Source organism: Acinonyx jubatus, chromosome A1 (assembly GCF_027475565.1).
Source record: "Acinonyx jubatus isolate Ajub_Pintada_27869175 chromosome A1, VMU_Ajub_asm_v1.0, whole genome shotgun sequence".
Taxonomy (NCBI): Eukaryota; Metazoa; Chordata; class Mammalia; order Carnivora; family Felidae; genus Acinonyx; species Acinonyx jubatus.
In genome coordinates, this window is record NC_069380.1 from 94,112,882 (window position 1) to 94,139,028 (window position 26,147).

Genomic DNA, 26,147 nt, shown 5'->3' on the forward strand with positions numbered 1-26,147 from the left:
AGCTCCTACTAGCAAAATATCCATTCAGACGGGGGTTGATCCTTCACAGTCACACTTGACATTAAATATTTTGTCATCAGAACTAAGCAATTGAACATTCCTGCTCTAAAAATGGGCGGAGTTGGATCTCCCAAAATGTTGGATAAAGAAAATTAAACATGGCCAAAAAAAGACAGTTATTGCCAAGTTAAACAAATGGATTTGGGGCTTGCTAAATAAAATAAACTATTTCTGATGATTCAATGCAAGAAAATATGTGGACTTTTCCCCTATGTGTAGGGAAGTATTTCTCACCTAAGTGCTTTGAGAAGGTTATCTTTTATACCTAATAGGCCATGAACAGGTGAAGGTATACATGAGGTTGGAGAAGGAATTCTTTTCCATCTGCCTCCAGAGAACTGAAGTTCTAGCTCTGTGCTAGAAGAAGAAGGGAGATAACGTGTCCTCAGGTGTCTTTATCAAACCAGTTGGTTCTAATGAAATCTAATTGTTCGTCTTAAACAGTCAGGGTTAACAGCATGGCATGAAAGGCAGTAACAACTTTCAGTTAAAAGTCAACCCTGAGACCACAAAACCTTAGATAAGATTAAATTTTAACATGCAAACAGCTCTCCACTGATAACACTCAAGTCTAAATACCACAAAGGCATATTAAAAAAGGAACAAAGACACCACTTTGAGAACAAAACAAAGGGGGGGGATGAGAAATACAGATTTTTCTTTAATTAGCAACTTCTGCAGGATATAAGTTGCAGGTACAGTTTCCTGGAGGTCCTATCATTTGAGTGAATCTAGCTGTACAGCAGTTTGCACTCTCCAGGCTCACGAGAGGTTAAACACCTAATCACCAAATGGGTAGCCCTCTCTCCGGCTTCCTTTTCCTTTTTTCATTTCCTCTCTTAACAATTGGATACTATTCTTAAGTGATTAGCATAGCGCACGGTCTCTCTTCTCATTTTCCAACTTCATCCTTTGGAACCAAAAGTGAATAACAAGCCTTCGTGAACTTCCTGCCATGTTTCTCGCTTGTGAATAGAATGTGGATTTCTGGAGGCGCCCAGTTAAAGTATGCCATGTAAGCCCCAGTGTCCTGATGAGCAGTGCCTCTCACCACACTCTGTCCTCATGGGCCTTTAAGGTGTGGTGCTGACATTGCAGAAGCAGTTTGATTATGAGGCAAGCCGGCTCAGGTAAATTAACTTAATGAAACAGATGACTCTGTATATGTCTAAGTATACCTTTGAAACTGACGAGGTTCGGATTTCCACTCAGCTAATGAGCCTGTGATAGGACCTCGGCAGAAGTGTCATCCTTCTGCCACTAAAAGCCTTTCTGCAGCCCTGCTTCCTATCTTTCTGTCGGAAAACTAGGCAGACCCTTACCAGCTGCCAAACTTCCAAAACGCAAACAGCAGTGGTTGCCTATCTGAGTTGTGATTGATGATACACAAAAACGCATGGACACTTCACAGATAATTCTGGCCCACAACAAATTAAGGATTTAAACCTTTGTGCTCGGTAGATAGCCAGTGTATTGTTGGGGACTGCTGTGGCTCTATAATTATATCCAGCCTGATAATCATCCATTCTACTGCTGTGAATGGCTGGTGCCCAGGGACTTTAATTTCACTGTCCCCCGCCACCAGATAATGCCTGACCCTGTGTCACTTTGTGCAGAACACTGAAGGAGACAAATGAGTTTTTCTCAGACTCTGTTAAATTAACTAATGGATTCTAGTTGTGAAGCTGGCATAATGATAAGCCTAGGCTCTGTTGGTACTGGGTGGACCCGTAGACAGTCTCTTAAGGGTGTTATTAACCTCGGGCATTAAAATAAAACAGCAAACACACACACACACACACACACACACACGAAAGAATCTGGCCAGTGTCAATGGAGAATCTGTTTAGTATGAATAGTGATTAATTGAATGCTTTATATTTCAACCAGTTATTTTAATATCCTGAGACACAGCTATAAGAGAGCTTTTCCAAACTAGTCTCCCACTAAGGATGAAGTAAACAATATTCATCAGCATCTCCCTGTTTTCCTTGAGGGCTGTGTTTTATTCTCCTAATCAGAAGGTGGCTTATATTCAATATGGCTACACATCCGTCCACTTGAAATAAATGTTGTCAGTCTTACGTATCTTTGAATGAAAATAACTACTAATTACTTACATTCTCATCTAAAAGGCACTGTTACTTCCAATCACTGGTATAGGACATCATATTGTAGAGCAGGGTAACTGTACAAAATCTAATGTTGTAGCTATAGAGACACTCCTTGTCACACATGGTCTTAATTTTTAATATGTATTTTTCTTTCAGTTCACTAAAATATTACGGGTTTCATTTTCATGCAGCTGAAAAGATAAATGTCCTTTCCCATGTTCCCATCAGAATTCTGTGTGTTCTGGGAAGTTAAAAAATTATAACTCAACTGTTCCATACTGTATTAAGACTGAAATTTGGCATCCCAGATGTGAAGTTGTTTCCAAGAGGAAACAGAATCTGGTACTTTTTTTTAGAGGAAAAAACATTTTTAAAGTTTAATTTATTATTCAAAAAGACTCCTACTTTTCTGCTTTGTTTTAAACAAAATTGTATACACTCTTGTATATAATTGTGTCCCCTTTGGATTTACAAGGAGTGAAAACGCATATTAATCTAAAATTTTTACCTTTTGGGGTGCCTGGCTGGCTCAGTTGGTAGAGCATGCGACTTGATCTCAGGGTAGTGAGTTTGAGCCCCCTGTTGGGTATAGAAATTGCTTAAGAATAAAATCTTAAAGGGGTGTTTTGGGCCGACTGGTGGCTCAGTCGGTTAAGTGTCTGACTCTTGATTTCAGCTCAGGCCATGATCTCATGGTTGTGAGATCGGGCCGCACGTTGGGCTCTGTGTTGGGTGTGGAGCCTGCTTGGGATTCTCTCTCTCCCTCTCTCTCTGCCTCTCCCCTGCTTGGTCTCTCTCTTTCTCTCTCAAAATATTAAAAGAAAATAAAAAATAAAATTTTTACCTTTAAAAATAGGCTAGGGAATATGCAGAAGTTGTAGAACCTTTCCCAGTGACCAAAGATACCTGCTTACCATTATTTTAGGTGGCGTATTTTCAGAAGGGCTCTCTCTGCTCAAGAGGAATTTATTTTTGCAAAAATAATAATACTTTGTTGTGTTTACCATGCGTCAGGCACTGATCTAACTCCTGTAATGGCTCACTTAGTCCTCGAGACACTTTGAGATGCCTGCTATTATTACCCCCATGTCCCAGGTGAGGAGACTTCCCCAGGCCACATACTGGTAAGTGGGGTGGATGGACTAGAACCCTGAGTGAGCTGGCCCCAAAGCCTACATCCTGAGCGATGGTGCACCCTGCCCTCTAATTAGAGTATTTCCCAGGTCTTAAATGCGCTAAACCTTTCATAGGTGCTTATTAGTCTGCATGCAGGGCATTGTACTAGACATTGGGCAGTGAGGATGGGGAAGGTCTGGAGGGGGGAGAAAAGAAACAAAGTTTTAAAAACACATGATTCCTACTGCAGTTTTCTGAGCCACATGGAAAGGACTCAGTGACTGTAATATGATATAATGAACCCTGCCTTTTCCAACTGGTCCTTCCAATTTGAGAAATTGTGGGAAGATTAGCGTCCCTGAGGCATTCGGGTCCTGGTGGGGGGTATAACTGCATACCCAGGCCCAATCTAACTGGAGACATTTCCAGGGCCAACCCTTCTAAAATCACCCCAAACCCAGTGGTAAAAGTCCTCACCTGCATCACAATCCTCGTTACTTTCCCTCAAACTCCTGTGGACCTCAATAACAATGCCTTTGGATGTGGTTGCTTTGAAACTGCTGGCTCTCAGTGCTCTGTCACACCTAAGCCAATTGTTCAAGTGTCATTAGCACAGACCCAGACAGAGATGACAGGTATAAACAGTTTGTAATTTACAAAGTGCAGGATCAGGTTTCTCCGTGCCCTTTGCCAGCAGCTCACAAACACACCTCAGCTTGGCCCTGAGTGTGACCGTCCACATGCTTTTTTAAAAAAAAATGTTTATTCATTTCTGAGAGAGAGAGAGAGAGAGAGAGAAAACGAATGAGGGGGGAAGGGGCAGAGAGAGAGGGACAGAGGACCCAGAGCAGGCTCTGTGCTGCATACCGTCCACATTTTGACCACACTGTTTTAAAATGAATCCTATGCACCTATTAAATGTACCTATTAGTTAACATTTTGGTCTTTTGAGTCCTTTTAATTGTTCACTCAAACTGCAAAGCTATTGGTTAATGTCTTCTTTTTTTAATAGTTATTTATTCTTGAGGGAGAGAACTCAAGCAGGGGAGGGGCAGAGAGAGAGAGGGAGGGAGACACAGAATCCGAAGCAGGCTCCAGGCTCCAAGCTGTCAGCACAGAGCCCAACGGGGGGGGGGGGGGGGGGCTCGAACCCACGAACTGCGAGGTCATGACCTGAGCCAAAGTCGGATGCTTAACCGACTGAGCCACCCAGGCGCCCCACTATTGGTTAATTTCTAAGGTAACAATTCAAAATGCCCCCATGCCAACTAAATGAACACATGTGCCATAGAATATGCTGGATTGACTGTTCTTCTACTCCCTGCTGAAGGTTTCCTTCTTTGTCTTTCCTTTTTGTAACCTGTGGTGCACCTGTGCATTGGACATGGTGGGTTTGAAATGACTAGCCTCTAAAGAGACCCCGCCTTTGGTGCTCTGTGCGCAGATGCGGGATTTCTGACAGCTCTTCAACCTGCTTAGCTGCCTTCTGCATTTCTCAATGCTGACATGTTTCAGTAAAACTTTTGAGTAACTGGAATACTTGGGGGAGGGTGCGATTCTGGGTGAGTGATTTCCTGGCTAAACTGGAAGTTACTTAGAAAGCCCTTGTTATTGAAGATCTTTCCAAAGCATATCAGTGCACTTTCCTCTGGAGTGAGGCTGCACGTAGCTATCTGGAAGGGCTACAGAGCATACTTAGCAAAGCTACAAACAGCTCTTCAGCTCCTCGTCCCTTTCTCCTGCTCAAAAGCAGCCCCTCTCTGGATCGGTGAGGCAGCTGGGAGGCCAGACCCTTACTACTCTCTGCCAAACCTCTTTCCCATCTCAGGGCAGAGACCTCACTTCTACCAGGTGGATACAACCAAGGCCAGGAGGCCATCAGCCCTCCCTTTCCTTCCTGGCACCTCCAGGCTTCACGCCCTCCATTCTCCACTTGCATCCAAGGCTGCCCCTTCCTTCCCTGGCACTTGGGGTCATCTCCCCACTCTCCCCAAGGAGGCTGATCGGCTCTTTGCCCTTTCTCTCTCAACCCACTGACACGGCCAGAAACCAGCAAGACAGAATCCACTGGCTTATCTCAGCAAGCCTTGTTGATTATTCCTGGATACAGCCGGAGTTCCTTTCCTTCTGTCCATCCCTGCTGCCCCCACTGCTGTGCTGAATTCACATGTACAGAGAATAAATCAGACCTGTCACCCCACTGCTTCCCAGTGCACTTGGAACTACCATGCTCCTGCGGGCTTGGCTCCTGCAAGGAGCAGGATACCCAGTGCTGAGCCCCACATGGAGTACATAGTTATTGAATGAATATGAATGAACACATCAAGACTTTATACTTTAACTGTAGAAGCCTTTCCGAGAAGGACTACAGAAACCCAAGCAGAAACCTAACTTCAGTAAGGAACGACTGAAGAAATTCACATGTTAAGCTTTCTAGCATTTGAAATGCCTTACTGATCCTTACTCGTACATAAATCAGGCCCCCCCATCCTGGAAGAGAGAAGCATTTAGCGTAATACAAATACCCGTCTTTGGCTAAGGAAATGAGGCTCTAAAGAAAAGCACAGACATTCTGTTGAGAAACAGTGGCCAGGGTGGCCCAAGGGAAGGAAGAAGGGCAGCGTGGTGCACCGGGTGAGGGGGGTCCGTACAAAGAAGTAAGCTCGTGGGGGGTAACCTTGCCCAACCGAGGCTACAGTCAGACAAAGGAATAAGGTCATTGACCTGGCCAGGAAACTGGGATGCAAGTCTGCACACAGTCAGAGTTGGCTTTCCCGTGCTTAGGGCAAGGGGACAGGAAGGATTTGGGTGGAGATGAATAGAAATTGCAGTGATGAGCAAAAGGCACGGAGTCAGGAGGAGGTTGTTGTGAGAACATACGAGGAAGCAGCAGGGGGTTCTTGATAGGCAGGTGCTCTTTGGATGTTGAACGATTTGAAACTGATCAAGGTCGTATGGCAGTTATCCTGACTTTGCAATCGGGATTCATTGAGTTGATGGTGTTTCAGATAGGAATGTGCACTGCCAAGAAAGAGGGCTGCCCTCAAGCTGAGGGAGAAAATGGGTGGCAGCCCATGCATGCATTAGCATGTACTGATGTCCCGCTCATCCCAGCAGAGCTGATGCGGAGCCGAGGGAGAAATAAAAATACGTGGCACCTGAGGCACCTGGTGCCTCAGTTGGTTAAGCCTCCGACTTCAGCTCAGGTCATGATCTCATGGTTCGTGGGTTCAAGCCCCACATTGGGCTCTGTGCTGACAGCTCAGAGCCTGGAGCCTGCTTCAGGTTCTGTGTCTCCCTTTCTCTCTGCCCCCTCCCCCGCTCGTGCTCTCTCTGTCAAAAATGAATAAGCATAAAAAAAAAAAAGAATACACAGCACCTCTCCACACTTCTGTGTTGTATAGGTCTACAGCTTTTGTGTAGGTCATGTTTATAACTACAGAAGGGGAGCTCCTGCCTCAGAGTCTCCTCCTGTAAATGATTCTGTAACACAGGCTACACCCACTTCCCTCGAGTTTTCGTCAATCCAGATTTTCCTCCACTGAGATGGATTAGAGCAGGCATCCTCTAGAACATTCTAAACCAGAAAGAGACACTAGTCATTTTGCTCAGCCTTTTGTTTTTTAAGGCTTTTTTTAAAAAACATGAAAAAAACTTGGGGTGCCTGGGTGACTTGGTCGGTTAAGTGTCTGACTCTTGATTTCGGCTCAGGATGTGATCTCAGTTTGTGAGTTTGAGCCCCGCATTGGGCTCCCCACTGGGTGTGGAACCTGCTTGGGATGCTCTCCCTCCCCCGCTCTCTGCCCCTTCATCGCTCGCTCTCTGTGTCTCTCTCTCAAAAATGAACTTAAAAAAAAATTTTTTTAACATGAAAAAAATTAAACGCCACCCCTGAAATAGCTCCGTCAACTCAATCCTGGTTACTCAGAAGGAAATGATGTCAGATAAAGTTGCCCACCTGGCTTTTAGCTCACCCAGCTCTGTCTGTCCGCAAGGGAGATAATAATTTCCTTTGCATAGGCAGGTTCGCTAGAATCATCAGAAAACACGGAAGGCACGGTGGTGAAGCAGCAGGCAGCCCTAGGAAATTCGCCCTCATCGCCCTCCGCCTCCCTGTTGCAATTAGATTAGTTCTTTGGTATTATTTTAAGAGTGATTGGAATTTAATTTTAGTCAGGAAGAGTTGAGCCCATTGTTTACTTACAAACAAACAAAAGAATCCTCTCCCCAGCACTAGGATTCCTGCTTGGCTGGCTTTAAATAGATGAGGCTGACCAGATATTTACCATCAGCTTGGTGAAGAAAGAGACATTGTCCCAGGGAACCAAAGTCATGGGAACTGAGTCCACACAGTGATGTATTGCTAACTGGGAGTAGACTATGACCAATCAAAGTCTCACTGTACATTTCACAGAGGTGGGACCGAAACAGGAAAAGAAAAAGTCCCTAAGTGCCAGCACGTTGGGAAGACATCATCATAATAAAATTGTGAAACAAATACTGGCAGGCAAACAGCAAAACAACAGTAATGACAAGCTGCAATATGCTTATCAGGGTTTGACCAAGAAAAAAGGGCCCCCGACCTTTCAGCGGACCCTGGCAAAAATCCCAGGTCCTGCAACTCCCGAATAGCGCCATGTGCACGGTTTCCTTCAGGTACTGCATTGTCAGCGGCCAGATGTTCTCAGCAGTCAAGGAACAGCTGCACAATGCAAGCAGCCTCTGAATGGCCAGAGAGCTTTTTATTCAGGCCTCGTGTGATTTAAAAAAAAAAACAAAAAAAAACCACTGGTGTTCTTTTGTGCCTTACAAAGGCAGTACTTTTCTGGCTGCAAGTTCAAGACTCATGGGCTATTAGGAGAGGCAAGATGGACAATGTATTAGCATGTGTGGGAAAGAAAAGAATAGGCATGCCTTAAAATCGAATCCATAATAAGAACAGCCCAATATTTGGAACACCTACCTGGCTAGAAGCAGTTCGGATATCAGTTAGAAGTTAAGTGTTTTGATTCCTGTGTTTTTGATGAAAAGCCTTTGGCAACAATCTCCCTCTCTCTCTCTCTCTCTCTGTCTCTCTCTCCATCTCTCTCTGTCTCTCTCTCTCTCTCACACACACACACACACACACACACACACACACACTCATGCACATACTCATAGGGACCTATCAATAGGAAACCACGGCATGCTTTCATAATAAATACGTTTCTTGAGAGGAGGGTGAGAATGGAAGATAAAATCACAGGACAGTTCAAGCAGGAGCTCATCGAATCCAGTCCCTCGGTCTGCAGAGAATCTGTTCTTCCAGAGAGGCCAAGTGGCTTGTGCAAAAAACACATAGAGGCTTCACGAATAACCAAGCTCTGAACACCCCCGTGGGGAGGACGCCCTGGGTGCCCTGCATGTGGGACAGTGTTTAGGGGTCAGCACAGACCAGATCATGAGTTTTTGTTGTCATTCAGTCTGGGCTTGAATCCCTAGACTTGTTGTTTTCCAGTTGTATGACCGAGGGACAGGTTCCTGTACGTACCTAAAAAAGTGGAAATGATAGTAACACATGCCTGTGGGGTTGCTGTTCAGATTAAATGAACCAGTAGGAAGCGCCTAGGTAAATGTGGGTTACTATGATCATTGCTATTATTATTAACGGTAGGGTTTTCGCCTTCCCGGCAATTTTAACACGTTTAGGAAAAAAGAAGGAACAGGGAGGACGTGCAAGACGACCACAAACAGGGTCGCCTGGGTGGCTCAGTCGGTTAAGCGTCCAACTTCAGCTCAGGTCGTGATCTCACGGTCTGTGAGTTCAAGCCCCCGTGTCGGGCTCTGTGCTGACAGCTTGAAGCCTGGAGCCTGCCTCCGATTCTGTGTCTCCCTCTCCCTCTGCCCCTCCCCCACTTGTGCTCTCTTTCTCTCAAAAATAAATAAAAACATTAAACAAAAAAGGCAACCACAAACATATAAGAACACGCATATGAGTAATAAATGCAAGACAGATCACACGAGCCAAACGTGTCATTGCTTTATCTGCTCTTAAAAACACAGGCCACAGGCTTTGTGGGAATAGCTGTCTTCAGTCGTCACCAATGAATCTCACATTTCTCCAGTCCATCTGCTTGGGCTCAGTGATTTGAGTTCGTTTATTCCAGAGTTAGTAACAGGCGCTTTTTGATTCTTTAAAAACATCTTCCCTTCCTCAAAATAATGTATTGTTGGGCATTACCATTTTTTTTCCTGGTGACTTGGTGGGTGTCCTGAAGTGAGTGATGGGGATGGCCAAGATGCAAACCTTACCGCCCCCCTCCCCCCCAGCGATTGTCACCCTCACGCTCGTGGAGCCACCTGGAGTGCTGGGATCATGAATTCTTTCATATCTTCCATATCTCATGGCTTCCAATGCTCTCTTGGCCCATTATTTTGCATGAGTTCTCAGGATCGTTCCGTCCAGAGGAGCAGAATTTCACTTGAGGGTTGCTAGATGTGGTTTTGCTTTCAACAACAGTTTGTGATATTTTTGCCTGCTATCTCAGTTGACATATTCTGTACCTGTTGGGATATACTTCATGGGTGTTTTACGTTCATCTTGGAGGGGCACTTGGTTGGCTCAGTCACTGGAGTGTCCAGCTCTGGATCTTGGCTCAGGTCATGATCTCGCAGCTCATGAGTTTAAGCCCCACATGGGGCTCTGTGCTGACAGTGCAGAGCCTGCTTGGGATTCTCTCTCCCTCTTTCTGCCCCTCCTCTGCTCGTGCGTGCGCACACACACACACACACACACACACACACACACACTGTCTCTCTCTCTCAAAAATAAACTTTAAAAAAATTTTGGTGTTGGCAGTGTTTTTCCATGGAAGTCATTCATAGGAAATAACATTTTCAATGGTGGGTTCTACAATCAAGCACATTTTTTTTCATTACATATAAGGTGTGGTTTTAACTATCTGCACCTTATCCTCACGTGCTACAGCCCAATGCCCCAATCTTTAGGAGTCAGAACAAATGGCATTTCTTTCTTCAGCACCGGACAACTTTTTTACAGTGAGATTTTAGTTGTGATGATCTGGGCAAACATGATGTGGTAGTTGTGCTTTCTAAAGCTGGGGTGGCATTGGGTTGCTTTTGGAGTTTTTGTTTGGTTTGGGTGTTCTTTCTGGAATATGAGTCACATACCCCCCCTTTTTTTAAATTTTTTTTAACGTTTTATTTATTTTTGAGACAGGGAGAGACAGAGCATGAACAGGGGAGGGTCAGAGAGAGGGAGACAGAGAATCTGAAACAGGCTCCAGGCTCTGAGCTGTCAGCACAGAGCCCGATGCGGGGCTCGAACTCACGGACCATGAGATCATGACCCGAGCCGAAGTCGGCCGCTTAACTGACTGAGCCACCCAGGCGCCCCATAACCCCCCCTTTTTTTAATGTTTTATTTATTTTTGAGAGAGATAGACAGAAGCAGGCTCCAGGCTCCGAGCTGTCAGCACAGAGCCTGACACGGGGCTCGAATTCGTGAACTGCAAGATCGTGACCTGAGCTGAAGTCAGACTCTTAACCGACTGAGCCACCCAGGTGCCCCTAGGTCACATACTCCTAATTCTAAGGCTGTTCAAAGTCTATAGACTGTGGAATATGCACATTATCTGACATGCTATGGAAAGCATTTTTCCTGTTTTGCGGTCTGAGAACAAAACAAATCATCGACGGTCATTACTCAGAGGAATCGTCTTGCCCCTACGGCTGGCCAGCATGCCGGACCACCATCCATAGTCTTAGGTTTCACTCCAAAGAAATGACTCCCAGTCTTCCAACATGTTAACCTATACCTTTCATTGCATTGTATTTTACTTTTTAAAACTTTTTAAGTTTATTTATTTATTTTGAGAGAGAGAGAGCGAGAACGAGTAAGGGAGGGGCAGCAGGAGGGAGAAAGAGGATCCCATGCAGGCTCCATGCTCAGCACGGAGCCCAACGTGGGCCTCAATCCCACAAAAAGTGAGAACACGACCTGCACCAACATTGAGAACCAGACGCTTAACCAACTGAGCCACCCAGGTGCCCCTCATTGCAGTACATTTAAAAATTTCTCTAATGCCGACATGTGTGACTTTTTAAAAAATGTGTGCCTGATTAATTCTCCTCAAATCACACATAAACATAAAATGACTAATGATTTCCTTCAGTAACTGATGGGTTTCCTTCAGTAACTTGATTTTCATGACTAGAATTGGTGACACCATTTCTGTCAGTGGCAGATGCCCACCTTGAATTATTTAGAGGTCTTTGAAGTCCACAGACTTTATATTTTAGTTTCTATTTCACTTCTGGCCTTTAACCTTTTGATTTTTATATAAAAGTTAATTATTTAGGTCATCAGTCACATCAGTTGTTCTTTCCAGTGCGTCATAAATTAACACTAGACACAGAATGCATTATATTGCTTTAGTTAATTTTTAGTTTGTTGAGTAAGCATTCTTGAGAATTTTCTGATCTCCTTGTTAATTGTGTTAAGTCTTACTTCCCATTACAGGTTCATCTTGTTTCTTTGTGCTAAACTGTTTTTTTTTAATTAATTAATTTATTTTGAGAGAGAAAGAGCGAGAGAGCACGTGCACAGAAGTGGGGAAGGGCAGAGAGAGAGAGAGAGAGAGAGAGAGAGAGAGACAATCCTAAACGGCTCCATGTGGTTAGCACACAGGCTGACACAGGGCTTGAACCCACAAACCATGAGATCATGGCCTGAACAGAAACCAAAAATTGAACGCTTAACTGACTGAGCCACCCAGGTGCGTCTAAACTTTGTATTTTGTTAAGTAGAACTCCTTTTCTTCTGTAACATCTTGGTTAGGTAAAATACCCATCTTCTTTACATGCTCAGTCTGATATTTTCTTCACATAGTAAGATACGATTCAAAAACTCATTGTTTTCAAGCCATGTGGTTATGCTAACACTAAGATATATATAGCAATACGATTAATTGGAAATTATAATTCTATTAATATATATTAAATAAGTAATTAATACACAATTAGAATGAATTAATCTATAGTAATTGGAAAAAGCATCCATTATCATGCTTTTCATTCGCTTTCGTTTCAAATGCCACTTTCGGTGTGGTAAAGTGAGTAAAATACTACTATGATAAATGCAGGCCAACTGCACTCTGTCATTAAAAACTTTGCAGCATGGAGGCCATTTTCTGGCCCGCACCTGTGTGTTGTCTCCACCATTGGAGACCACTGGATATACTGTCTATCACTAGATAAACTCCTGCTTCAGGCATTCACACAGATCCCCTGATTCCTAGCTGTTGGTGCTTTTTTCAAGTCATTTCTGCTGGGAGGGGCTGGTCCCTTGTCAATCCTCTGAAACCGAGAAGAAATGAACTCTTCATCTCTGTCTCTCACTGTCAGAACCATGACGTGGCAAGATGAGGGGGTGAGGCTTTGAAGCTGCACAGAGTTTTGCCCCACGATTCCGTTTGCTTGTAATCAGGCATATTTCATGGAGACTGATGTGTGCATGCGTGCGTTACATACCTAATTTCAAGAATGAGGGAGAGACAGAGGGAGAGAGAAAAGCTTGGCCCAAACCATCATTTTCCACTTGTGTCTTCCTTGGCCGTTTATTCTCACCTGACTGGCACCAAAGCCAGCCAACAACTTCTACTTCAGATCAGCATCTTTCGGCACTTAGGTGACAGCGTATTTCTGCATGGCTGAATGCAGACACGAAAAAGTCTTGTGTAGATAATATTTTCCATTAGCAACATTGAACTGATGTCAAAGCCCTCAATCCATCTCCAAGACGGTGAAGTTCACAGTCATGCGAACAGTAAGACGGCGACGTGAATGACTCACAGTCGAGACTGTCCTGCCCCACTTGATACTAACTGGGGCAAAATAAAGGAGTCAGATGTGGGTCATGTCTTCCTCAGGCTGCAAAGACTTGATAACATTCATGTGGATCAGCAGCGATGGGTGGTAGGGGGCGGAGGGCAAACACAGAAACAGTAGAATCACAAGCAGGCCTGGCTACACGACATGCTAATTAGTGACGATCGCCATGTCCATTGCATTTTAAATATTCAAAATCGGAATTCAAATGAACGCCACAGGTGTTTCATCTAAACATGTTGTGTCTGTTTTCAGAAGTCCTAGTACGTCTATGGTGTGTTGGGGAGGAGAGAAGCAGAGTCCTCAAAACTATTATTATTGTATTTTTTAAATGATAACTAGCATCCGAGGTCATTCTCAAAAGGCAGCAATCCCAGACTAACAGGACTCCATAAAGGGTTAATTACGGTGCGTGTTCCTGTGCTAAGAGGCCACCCACACAAGTTCGTTTTGTCAGTACCAAGCTCGGAGTTATTGTCATTACAAGTTCAAACGCTAATTAACAGTTAGAGTGAACTTGGTAACATCTTCCACATGAATGGGTATCTAGGGCAGAAGAAAACTTTTAAGTTTTTCAAGATGCCTTAGTTATCCAGGTAGGTAGTCTCGTGTGCAGAAGAAGCAGCTCACGTCCTGTGTTGGTAAATGCATTGATGGTTGCCCATTTGCTCGGGTGGGGCGTTTGAGATCATGGTTTCTTCCATCCTTTACAGACCATATTTGCTCACCAGATCATGTAAAGTTCTAGCAACCACGCTACTGTAACTGACCCATATTCTGGTGTTTATAGAAGTCAGTAATCTGGCCACCTCTTTGGCAAGTCGAGTATCTGCTATAGGACAGTCAGCATTTGCCTCTTCTTCATTGCCCTATGGAGTTGTTATTTCTTCCCAGGAGCCCTGCCTCCCAGCGTCTTGATATACACGTATCATTTTTGATAGCCTTTTTTAAGGACCTGACTGTCCCTTTGTCTTTCATTAACAGAAGTCAGAAAACACTTGTTTTCTCCCTCTTGTTTACCTTCGACTCTAGGGAATTTGCCACCAAAACGTGTCCATACATCTGTTCAAAGAAACTAAGGAAGCAAACAAGTAGATAAAATTTAAAAAGGGCAAATATCACACACGAGGATGCCAGAAGAATTTGGACTTCTTTGGAGGTGGAGTTTGACCGTTTGCAGATCCTGTAGATCAGAGCAAAACTTACGGGGGTCTTCATCACTTTATGCTCTGAACAGAGCTGGTTCCTGCATCTTTGGGGACACAGGACCTGTCTCTGACTGAGTGGTGAGAAATCCACGGTGGTGAGGGCCTTCCATTCAGGACTACTTCGTACGCTCTCTGTCTTCCTCTCCCTAGACTGGCAACTCTTCCTTTACCTCCAGAGGCTGCTGCGTCAGTGCTGCTTGAACCCTTGCCCTGACATTTTTTTGTTGTTATTTGGGAGATGGCATCATTTTTCATTCTTAACATTGAACTTCTGGGCATGTATGTCTGTTTGAATACTCACAAAGCCCAAGGAGCAATCATATCATAAAGTTGAAGTTTTTATCCCCCTCTACACCCAAACAAATACTAGATTTTCTCTCTCTTTTTAAATGCTTATTTATTTTTGAGAGAGTGCAAATGGGGAAGGTCAGAGAGAGGGGGTCAGAGGAAGCCTGAAGCAGGCTCTGTGCTGACAGCAGCTGAGCCTGATGTGGGGCTCAAACTCATGGACCACGAGATCACGACCTGAGCCAAAGTTGGATGTTCAACCAACTGAACCACCCAGGTGCCCTGCTTTTCTCTTTCAAGATGATTCGAGTTTCACCTTTTAACTACCATGGGATGATGCTCGCTTTTCCTGTTAGGCTTATCACTGAATTTCTTTAAGTCAGAGAAGTGTTACCTTCCTATTTTGTAGCTAACTAAATTGTACAAACGTTTCTGGAAAACTCTCAGGACCCCTGGATTCAGTCATACCCCCTTCCTTCCCATGTGGCACATGAGCGAAAGGACCCAGCTTATGAGGCTCCCCACCACCTGGAACTCCCTCCTCTACTCTCACCTTTTCTGGGGTTATCTTCAAAACTGCACAAGGGTGTCAGCCTCTTGGTTTTTTTCTCTTAGTTTAATTTCTGCTGAAAATAACTTTTTTTTTTTTCTTTCTGGAATAATTCCCATTACTCTTGAACCAAAATAGGCTGTATACGCTTACCCTTAGCATCTAGGCTTGTTACATTTCTAAGTAAGGACCAGAATTTCTGTTTTACATTCAGAGTGGTCAAGACCGATCAACACACAGTCAAGACGGATCAGTGTGTGATAACTATTAGATCTTCCCCCAAAGGTCTATGATTGGACTACTTTCCTGACCTTCCAGGGCTGTTGAACGCAGATTAGGTAGCAGAAATACCACCCCCACACGCTGACACTAGTCTGTGCTGGAAGAAGCAGAAAAGTAAATAGGACAGTAGGATAAGGCAAGCAAATGCCTGGAGATAATGTGGTCAAGCCTCACTGCTCCTAATCAAGTCTCCAGCATGGTCAAATTCATGGCCACAGCAGCCCTTTCACTTTTGTGTTGGATTTTGCAAATTCTCTCTTCTCCTCTACTTCTCTCTTAAGTTCTTTAATCTTTTGGGCAACTCTTGAAATACATCTGGAGGATCTTTGATTATATGGCAGCCCATGTTCTCTGCTGCATTTCTCATGCAGATGAAATGTACCTTGTCGAGATAGGAAAAAAGAATTCCCTTTGGTCCCTAATATTTCCAAGAAATAACTTGGGTACTGGAAAAGCTGGAATAGACTCAAGGCTTTCTTTCAGTAATACATTTACACTTCTGCTTTATGCCCGTCGAAGGCACTCCTTCCAACTGGGTGGCCTTTACTTATCAAGGTTGGTCTCTGGAATCATTGAGGAATCTCCTTCCCCATCCTCTTTCCCAGGCCTGGGCACAATCTAGGGCATGGATGCAGTGTGCAGTTTCCTTGTGTATCTCTCAGAAGAGGCCTCTCACTGACTCTCAGGATGGGTTCTCCCTGCCAAACAGGACTGAGATCATATCATCAAAACGTTTACAAGGACAAAAACAGATTTGTAATTACTGTGATATCACCATTTCTAGTCAATGTTTCTCCAGCTTGGGATTTACTGCTTTTAGACTTTGGCACAAAAGGTGAAGTGGCAGAGGGTTTATCTGCAGCCTAACCCTCTGCTGTTATAATAGGAAACTATGTGAGAAGCTTTTTCCACACATGGACTTGATTGACCTAGAAAATGGCAGCCAGGGTAGGAAAGTAAAGACAAGGGCCAGTCTAGTCTCTCCCTGTATGCCTGGAGACGCCATTCAGATGTGGCAGTGGAATGCTCCGTGGAGGGCTGTCTTTTTATCCTCCCATCTTCCTGGCCCTGTCTAGCTCTGCTGTCCATGGAAACCACAGGGGTGATGGCAGAGACCCTCATTTGCCTTTTAGAATCAGAGAAACACAGTACTGAGCTATCTCGCGAGGCTGTTATGATGATTAAGATTGTGTTTGTAAAGGTTTCTTTATTTGGAGAGACAGAGTGAGTGGGTGTGCAAGCAGGGGAGGGGCAGAGAGACAGGGACAGAGAAAGGATCCCAAGCAGGCTTCATACTGTCAGTGCAGAGCCCAGTGCGGGGCTCTATCTCACGAACCATGAGATCGTGACCTGAGCCGACGTCAGGAGTCAGCTGCTTAACCGACAGAGCCACCCAGGTGCCCTGGTTCAAAGGTCTATGAAGTTTTTTAGAAGCAGGAAGCTTTCGTAAAATGATAAGTCATTTCAGTAATAAGCATGTGCTGGAAACCCAGGGCGGGGTCTTGGTTTCCTGGAGGCAGAGGTCTGAAACCTGAGCATAGCCATAATCTGAAAGGCCGTTCAGATTGGTGTCATTCTCCTTATCTCCCAGCTGTCTTACCTCAGCTCCATTTGCCTACGTGGCCTTGGGGCCACTAGGCCAACACTGGGCTCCTGTGACTCTAGAAGTACAAGCCCATCAAGGTGCAAGTAACTACTTCCCTGAGACACTCTGATGGCATGCCTTATGAGAGACAAACTGCCGACAGATACGCTCACATCCCTACAGTGCGGTCAGCCAGCTGTCTCAAGAACCTGCTCCATTTTCCAGGACAGCCTCATGTTTCGCAATCCACGCTCGACGTGTCCTTGTAGCTGACGTCTCTATGTCCTCTTGGCCAGCGCCTCTCCGACGTGAATGTGTATACCGGCCACCCTGGCAAAATGCAGCCTTTCTAAGAAGCTCTGAGTTGGTGCTGCCGCTGGCTGATGGGCCCCACTGCCCGCAGAGCAAGGCCTCAGACCCCTTGTCGTCTGGACCGGAGCGCTGTGACGACGGGATCACTGGGTGCTCTGTCCCGGAGCTGGACGCCTTTCCAGATGGCCTGGAGACCAGATCCTTATCCTCACACCACCCCCCTCCAGTTGACACCGAGGCACAGGGAGAAATACTGCGCTTTGCGAACCCAGCGTTGGGCTCCAGACACCGGTCCTGAGCCCACCCACCCAGTTTTCCCTGATTCCACCTCCTCACAATGCAGCCAGTTCCCACCTCTTTTTACTGTTCGTTATCACTAGTTTGAGCAAATACAAGCTTCAGCCTGATAAGCAATCAACTGACTTTTCCATAAATATAGATTGCCATGAGAAACAAAAAGAAAAGGGAACAGGATGGAAAGGTGTTATATATTCCATTTATTTTCGGTTCTGAACCTATTTTTTCTCCCCCCAGACTTGTTGCCTGATTTCCATTAAGTCATCCTGTTTGCTCCCTGCTTTGGCTTCGCCTTTGCGCTGCTACTCTAGGAAGATTTTTAAAGGATTTAAAAGAAATCTATTAGCTTAGAAGAAAACCTGTCCTTTTTTATTCCAGTGGTGTTACAGAAATGGTAGGTAATAGCGGGCCTGGGTACCAGGTGTTCTGTGGAGAGCCACGGCATAGCGATGCTGCTGAAAAGCCTCGTGTTCAGTTCTATGGAAATATTTGCTTTGATCCTGTTCTCCCAGGTCATCCTAATTGGATTCCTAGCCAAGGCATGTGCTAGACCCGCTCAGTGTATTCACGCTACATTCCTATTTGTTTGTTTTTCAGTATTCAAACATATGAAAGTAACTCTGAAGAATTAACTCCTAACCTGTCGACAGATGTGTGTGTTGGGGGGGTGGGCACATTATCAGAAATTAGCGGTTGGTATAAATTCTCAAGGTGAAAAGGCCTAGGTTTCGAAGCGCTTGCCATTTTCTTCTCCTTACTTAACTATTTGATTAATATTAATGTACTGATTAAGAAAAGGCCTTTGTTTTTATCTATTAAGGAAGCTTCTGCAACAGAAGCTTTTATTTCATAACAGTATTGCTAAGAAGCAAGCATTAAGACTGGCTAATAACGTCTTTGGATCTAAACCAGAGGAGAGGATCCAATGATGTAAACTGCTATACATCTGATACTTCATAAAAGAAGCTGAATAATCCCTTGAGTCAACACCCATGAATGCAAAGCATTCTGCAAATAAGGAGGGAACATGATTAGCACCGTTAATTAAGGGATATTATACCGAGAACCTTGCAATATGTAAGCCACTCTTTGAGAGAGGCTAAAATGTGTTTAGGGGCTGCAAATGAATGCCATCTGCAAAAGCGCTCCACCTTATCCCTGTGCATGCCCCAGTGCTGGGGCACTCTGGTGGCGTGGCTGTCCTGGTGATTGTGTAGGACCATCTCCCCTATCACTTACATTTGCACCTGCACACAGGGATGTCTGGCAGCCCTGGAACTTGACTGTCTAGTTCTGGGCTGATGGGTCTTGAGTTAGTTCCAGAGCTGTTGTCGGTATCCACACAGCCAGGCTTCGCGTAGCACAGCTAGGGCCAGTTAGAACTCCTTCCCCCTCGTTGACAGCTTTCTTCTCTGCTGTACTCGGGGTTTGATTTATGGACCTTAACTCTTGCTTCCAGGGAAGGCTGGCACACTCTCGATACTGTCCATTTAGCTGTCACGTCCATGTCGACTTAACAGTGGTTCTTGAGGCTCATGGTGCGTTTCAGCGAATATCACATTGCTTGTCACACTGGAGTGGAAGACTCACATTGGGGTGGGGTACGGAGGAAAGTTTCAAGCTCCTGCTGTGGAGGACAGACACGGTGCGTGTTATTGTATACAGACAACCTTGCAAATGGGCTCTGGAGGGTCACCACGGCTGCTGACACATCTCCGGGTTTTCGATCGTCAAGAATTGCAAAACAGGCCTCCCCGTGTTTGTATTACACTCGAAGCTCTTTTCAGCGTGTAGTCCATAAATATAATGGTATGGACCATGGAGGCACTGCTGTTGTGCTTAAATAATACATTTTTTTTCTTGATAACTGCTTCAGCTGGAGGGTTTTAAGATATGTTTCGTAAAATCCCCTTTTCCCTGGGAAACTGAGGCCACGGAACGAACGGGCCTGCCCACAGATCATACCAAGTCAACAGAAGATAGAAGAACACAACTCTTTTCTCCTTGGCTGTACCGTAGTCCTTAAAGTACTTAAAGTACTTAAGTACAGTACTTAAAGTACAGTAGCACTTAAAACAGTACTACTCTGCACCCTTCTGTTCCATAAGCCACAGTGGATAACCACAACGGTGTTGTCATTATCCAGAAACAGTTTAAACTCTGTTCTTACATGAGTGCTGCCTTGGAAACTAAAGGAGTAATTGGACAGGCCGAGTCTTCTCTGTGTGCAGTTTTGACTTCTAGAAAGAAGTGTACAGTAACTAAAGCCTGATGTTGCTCGTACGATATTTTAAACCACTAGTTTAAAAGTTCTTGGTGCTGGCTGATGGGAAGCCCAAATAAGCACTTTTCAGGCTCTCAGTGGATCAACTCACTGAAACTAAAACTCTTTATAAGCTAGCAACAAAATGGACATGGTCTGTCCTCTTAGGGGTCTCTGAAAATTAGGGGGGAAGAATCGCACACTAAATTCCCTTAAGATAGCCAGGGATCTACTAAGAGGTTGCTTTATAACCTTGTACGCTTTGAAGACTGAGGAATTAGTCTTCATGGGCAAATTCTGTGTGTGACCCATAGCGTATGGAGATCTCAGATACTAGAACACAATTGAGGCTAAAGCCTCAAGAGAGATAAGAAGCAGAAGGATCTGGATGATTATGTTCATCTTCTGGAGAAGTCTAAACTTCCGTGAAACCCTCATGACATTTAGAAGGCAGGGAAGGATGGGGAGCCACTGTGGGGGTGGCTTCTGCTGGGACCCACAGTGCCCCCCTGTTGCCCAGCCTCTGACTGCGTTGGGGGGGGGGCAGGTCACAGAGGCTAATTTTCTCTTCACCTCTGCCAACACTGACCAGAGAAACAAAATGTAAACAGAGTTGGAACTGGAGACACGTGACAAAAATGATTTTATTTGCAATAATAAGTGAGAGATGACGCTCTCCTCTTCTAATGAGGTATGAATATCCAGATAGTGTTAACAGAGTGTGGCACGTTAGTGCTTTTCTAGTAACGGCAGAAATGCAATCCATCACGTATGCAAAATTCACAAGAGTCTTCCCCTGTGTCACTCGTACCGCGTATCAGCTATAAATTTTCAGCGCACGCAATGGTATCCAAACAAGAATCAGAGTGCTTAACCAACGTTCATGCACTTTCACAGACGCCTCACCGCCAAAGCCTACCTACCTACCTTTGGGGTGGTGACAGCAGGGACTCAATTTGGCTGGCTGTGACTCGTGTCTCTGTTCATGGGCATCTTACGATCGTATTTAAATCAGTGATGGATCCTAACCTTGTACAAACAGAAAAATAAGCAACGGCATTCCTTCAGGATTTGAGTGGAAAGGGGTTGGTGGTTGAAGTTTATCAGTCCAGAGGCATTTTCAGCCATTGTCATTTAAAAACACACGTTATAACCGTCCCTCAGTTATTTCAGGTCATTAATTTTTTTTTCCATATATGAAGTTTATTGTCAAATTGGTTTCCATACAACACCCAGTGCTCATCCCAAAAGGTGCCCTCCTCAATACCCATCACCCACCTTCCCCTCCCTCCCACCCCCCATCAACCCTCAGTTTGTTCTCAGTTTTTAACAGTCTCTTATGCTTTGGCTCTCTCCCACTCTAACCTCTTTTTTTTTTTTTTTCCTTCCCCTCCCCCATGGGTTTCTGTTAAGTTTCTCAAGATCCACATAAGAGTGAAACCATATGGTATCTGTCTTTCTCTGTATGGCTTATTTCACTTAGCATCACACTCTCCAGTTCCATCCACGTTGCTACAAAGGGCCATATTTCGTTCTTTCTCATTGCCATGTAGTACTCCATTGTGTATATAAACCACAATTTCTTTATCCATTCATCAGTTGATGGACATTTAGGCTCTTTCCATAGTTTGGCTATTGTTGAGAGTGCTGCTATGAACATTGGGGTACAAGTGCCCCTATGCATCAGTGCTCCTGTATCCCTTGGGGTAAATTCCTAGCAGTGCTATGGCTGGGTCATAGGGTAGGTCTATTTTTAATTTTTTGAGGAACCTCCACACTGTTTTCCAGAGTGGCTGCACCAGTTTGCATTCCCACCAACAGTGCAAGAGGGTTCCCGTTTCTCCACATCCTCGCCAGCATCAGGTCATTAATTTCCATGGTATTTATTCCTGTGATGACTGCTGAGCCCCTTCGGTTTTATCTTAGCGAAATAAACGTATCTGCTACTAAAGGTTAGTTACAAGTTTCACACGGTCAGCAGGTCTGGATTATTTTAAGAAAGGAGAGATTACCAAGGGAAGGATCCTGTCCCAGGTTATCCAACACCACCACACCACCTTTTAGTCCGTGAACTTGAAACCAGGTCTGTGAAATAATACTCTAAAGGTGCTAATGTTAATAGTATCTAATGATACAGAGAGCCCCGTGTCAGGCTCCATGGGCTTGAAGCCTTGCCTTTAACTGGCTTTCCTGAATCACTGCAGAAGCAAAGACGATATGGAAGGCAAGGTTTTCTCCAGTGACCTGTCCGCATGTGCCCAGCAGACACCTCTGGGGCCCCCGAGGCCTTCCACGGCATCCAGGTGCTGTGCACCTGACAGCGTGAACAGTGTCTTTGGTTGACCTGGGCTTTTTTTTTGCACTGTATAAAAACGTATGACACCCTTTGGTCTGCACCAAGACCTGGGCACGGAAGCTTGATTGTCCGATCACCTCACACACGAGGAAAGTCCTTCTGAGAATGACTGATGAAATCAGAGGCCCCCAAGACTAACTGGTGATTACAGTCACCTGAGGGATATTTGACACTTATGGGTTCCCAGGCCTCAACCCTGGAGATTCTGATCAGGTAGTCCTCGGGCAACGCCGTTTCCCAAACAGCTTCGTGCCTACAATTCTCACCTTTAAGGACGGGAATCCAATATTGTCAAGAGAGGAGTTGGATTAGCCCTGTTTTTAAATGTTAGCATCCACTGGCACATTCAACAAGTACCTCTGAATGCAAAAATAATTAGGCTATAGTCTCTTTTTTGGGCGATCTGAAAAGCGAGGTGCTTTATGGAGTTTGTAAAGCCTCATTTAGGTGAGATAAAGGCCATGGCCAATGAAAATGTACGCAGAAGACCCTCAAGGAGGAATGGGGAAGAGGAGGGTGACAAAGCTTTGGGTGTAGAGAAGATGTCAAAACAGGCAGGCAATAGAAGCCAATTCAAGTGTAGAATCGGTTCTGCTTGATATTTTCAAGTGAGTACACGCACACACACACGCATGCACACACACACACATTCTTTTTGCAGCTTATGCCTCATCAGCATGCTTACATGAACAGATTTTGGGGAAAAAGAGTAAAAATAGGAAATACTTATCTAGCACTTACTATATAACAGGCCCTTAAAGCAATTTATACATATTGACTCATTTATCCTCACAGCAACCCGGAGGCAGATACTACTACTACACCATTTTACAGAGGGGGAAACTGAGGCACAGGGAGGTTGAGTGGTTTGCCTGAGGTCATGCACCTAGTGCGTGGTGAACTTTGGACTTGAACCCAGGCCTCTGCCTTTCTCTGCAAGTGGCCATGGACTCGCTGCCTCTCTTCTCTCGTCTCTTACACAGTCTCCTTCCCTCCTACCCCTAAGTTTTGACCTGATTTTTGAATTCAGACATAATAGGTATCTCAGAGGATGTAATCACAACAAGCTTGCTCTGTCAGCTTCCTGTTTGCAATTAAACGCAGGCCCCCTACAACAACATCATCAATAATCCCACTCAGGAATTAGGATGTCTGGACTGACAAGTTAAAGTATCAGGAATCATCAGCTTTCTGACAGCTAGGGTAGGGCTTTAAAACAAATACCTGCCTGATGTTCGCCACAAGGACTCTCCCCAGAGTGTGTCACAGGATCCTGTCTACAGATCTGGACTAGGTCATTTCCATTAACCTGAAGAATGGTGACAACAAAAAGTGCAGACACCACTCCCTCCCCCGCCAGCCCCCGGTCACTGACACCAGTCACAGAATTACTGATTCACCTGGAAAGACCACTGCAAGGGGAGCCACGGTCTTTGTTCCTATTCTTTAAAATTTCCCAGAATGTGTAAAATAACTCTATCCAGAGCCTGAGGCTTCCCTTGATGTTCACATTTCTTTTAAAAAAAAAAAAAAAAAAAGATTGGTAGCCAACTGTCCTTTTCAACATGTTTCAGTTTGCCAAGCTGAAAATTACAAAGTGCAAGAGGTGGACAGAAGGATAAGAACACGCAACTTTACATCGGCTCTCTTTTTATTCAAGAGGAGAATGTTTCTCCACTTTTCCCAAACCAGGGCAAAGACAGGTGCCACTGTGTCTTGTAAGGACAAAATGGGGTGGTGCGTATAAAAGATCCATGGGAAAGTCTGGCACCAGTGACTTAGCCCCTCTCCATGTCAGTTAACGGTTTGGTATGAAATGAAATCCTCCGAGCTTGGGCCTGTTTTCCATCGCTCAGCATAGCTGCACCAGGCCATGGAACAAGCCAGGTAAGAGCCCCAAAAGGTGGAAGGCGAGAGGGTCTGTGTCTTAGATGAGGCATTAGTCTGTGTCCTATTTACCAGGAGACAGGTCCACCCACATCAGCTTCTCAACTTGCAAGGGCAGGTCAGTTTCTCTCCCAAAACCCTTTTTACCACAGTGGGGGGGAAATCACTTACCCTTAATTACAGAAGGTGTTAATAATGGGACGGTTTTACCAATGCACTAGAAAACGATTTCATAAGTAGTGCCACATGTTGGCCAGAGGTGACCGAAATGGAAACCTGTTCATGCAGCCATTGCCAAAATACACTAGAAAGTTGAAGTAAGATTTATGTGGATCGGGTGTAGGGATAAATAAGCCACGATGGAGATCCCGTCTCCAGGAGAAAAGCAGCTCCCTGCACAGACAAGGGTCCAGGAGGAGTTGGCTGTGTTGGAGCCAGCACTCATTCATTGCCAAGAATCCTTGTGAATCACCGAAGGACACTTCTCCACTTGGAAAACAGGGGCAGCCTTACTAGTTTGCAAACCGCCTTGAAACCTATAGAGGAAAAATAAGTGTATCTCGTGCATTTGAATAGCACATTACACGTTACACAACTCTGTATCAGACCTATTTTTTGGTGACTGCATCGGGAAGCTCTTACTAATACATTCACTTGAAACACAAGTCACCTCATTTACCTTTAAACACTTGCCAAAGCACCAAGTATAGTTTTAGCTGGATTTCTTACAAACCTCCCGCAAGGGAGGCCACTTCTGAACTCCTGAGTCCAGCCCCTCAAAGGTATTCGATCTTAAACACACCATCACGTTGACTGCTTTGGCTGGTCACGCATGGTGTCGTTAGCGTCTGTTTAATATGGCAGCTGATGCCTTGTGGTCCCTTGGAAGTGGGCCGGAGCAGAGCCTTGGAGAGAAGTGGATTCTAATTGCCTGCCGCAGGACTGTGTGGCGCTGCCTGTGACAGCGGCAAATGGGGAAAAGAGGAAAGCATTAGAGAAGGTCTGTTGTCCTGGTGAAGTGGGATTCCTAGAACACACTGTGCTATAAAATGCGATTTGGCTCCACAGTGCCGAGAGCAAACAATGGACTCAATAGTACCCAGCACTGCTTGCCGGGCATATTCTAGCTCCTTTAGTGGGAGCTGCCTTTCATTCAAGGGAGCAGGAGCCGCGCTAGAGAATGGAAAGGAGGGGGGTGTTATTATTGGTCCAGAGAAATCCTGAGAGTAAGATGTTAGGGGGACAAAATCCAGGAGACTTTGAGCCAGGGCAGAGACCACAATGAGAAACCCTCTTACACCTACCATGCTTCCAGCAAGTTGATCATGTGGGGGGATACAGAACTACAGAAGTGACTAATAAAATGTGTCCAGGCTCTTTATCTGGCTTAGTGTAGTACAGAGTGTGTTTTAGAAAGCTCTGGGCGGAGGATGAGCCTTGATTAGATCTCTCTGTCCGGGAAGGCGTGGGGACAAGGAGGCTTTAATGGGTATGCGTAGGGGCTGCAGAATGTGGGAAGGTCTCTGCTTTGTGTCCTTACCCACGTGTGATTGGATTCCACAGAAAACAAATAGTGAACAGGATCATCAGTGAAACGTTCTCAGCCGCCTAAGATGAAAACTATATCCTGCCTTAGAACAAAATTATTTGTCAGTCTCTAGCTGGGTAACAGATCGTATTAGCAATGAGTCAGGAGTTAAAAGTTTGCTCCCGACTTGCAAAACAGAGAGGAGAGAAACCCCCACGGAAAAAGTGCTCCAGGCACTAAAAGACAGTTTAACTGTTGAAATCAAAGACAGTAAATTATAAGCCTGTACATGTGGGAGCAAGTCCACCTAATTATGAATAGGGCATTGTCAAACCAGTTTGCCCCTGAACTATTCCCTTGAAACTAATTTGGGTTTCTTAAAACTCCATTTTAACCAAAATGTTGGGACGCAG

The 26,147-nt window shown here is 44.9% G+C and overlaps 1 protein-coding gene across 4 annotated transcripts in view; it reads right to left on the reverse strand.

Annotated features, from left to right (window-relative positions):
* SEMA6A (semaphorin 6A) overlaps positions 1-26,147 on the reverse strand; it is a 134,677-nt gene that overhangs the window by 86,678 nt on the left and 21,852 nt on the right. The window contains exon 1 of one of the 4 annotated variants that reach the window (XM_053219975.1): positions 7,495-8,355. The exons of the other annotated variants lie outside the window; for them this stretch is intronic. The gene's annotated coding sequence lies outside the window, so the exon portion shown is untranslated. Of the gene's footprint in view, positions 1-7,494; positions 8,356-26,147 lie in introns of those variants that run through there. 4 annotated transcript variants of the gene reach the window in all.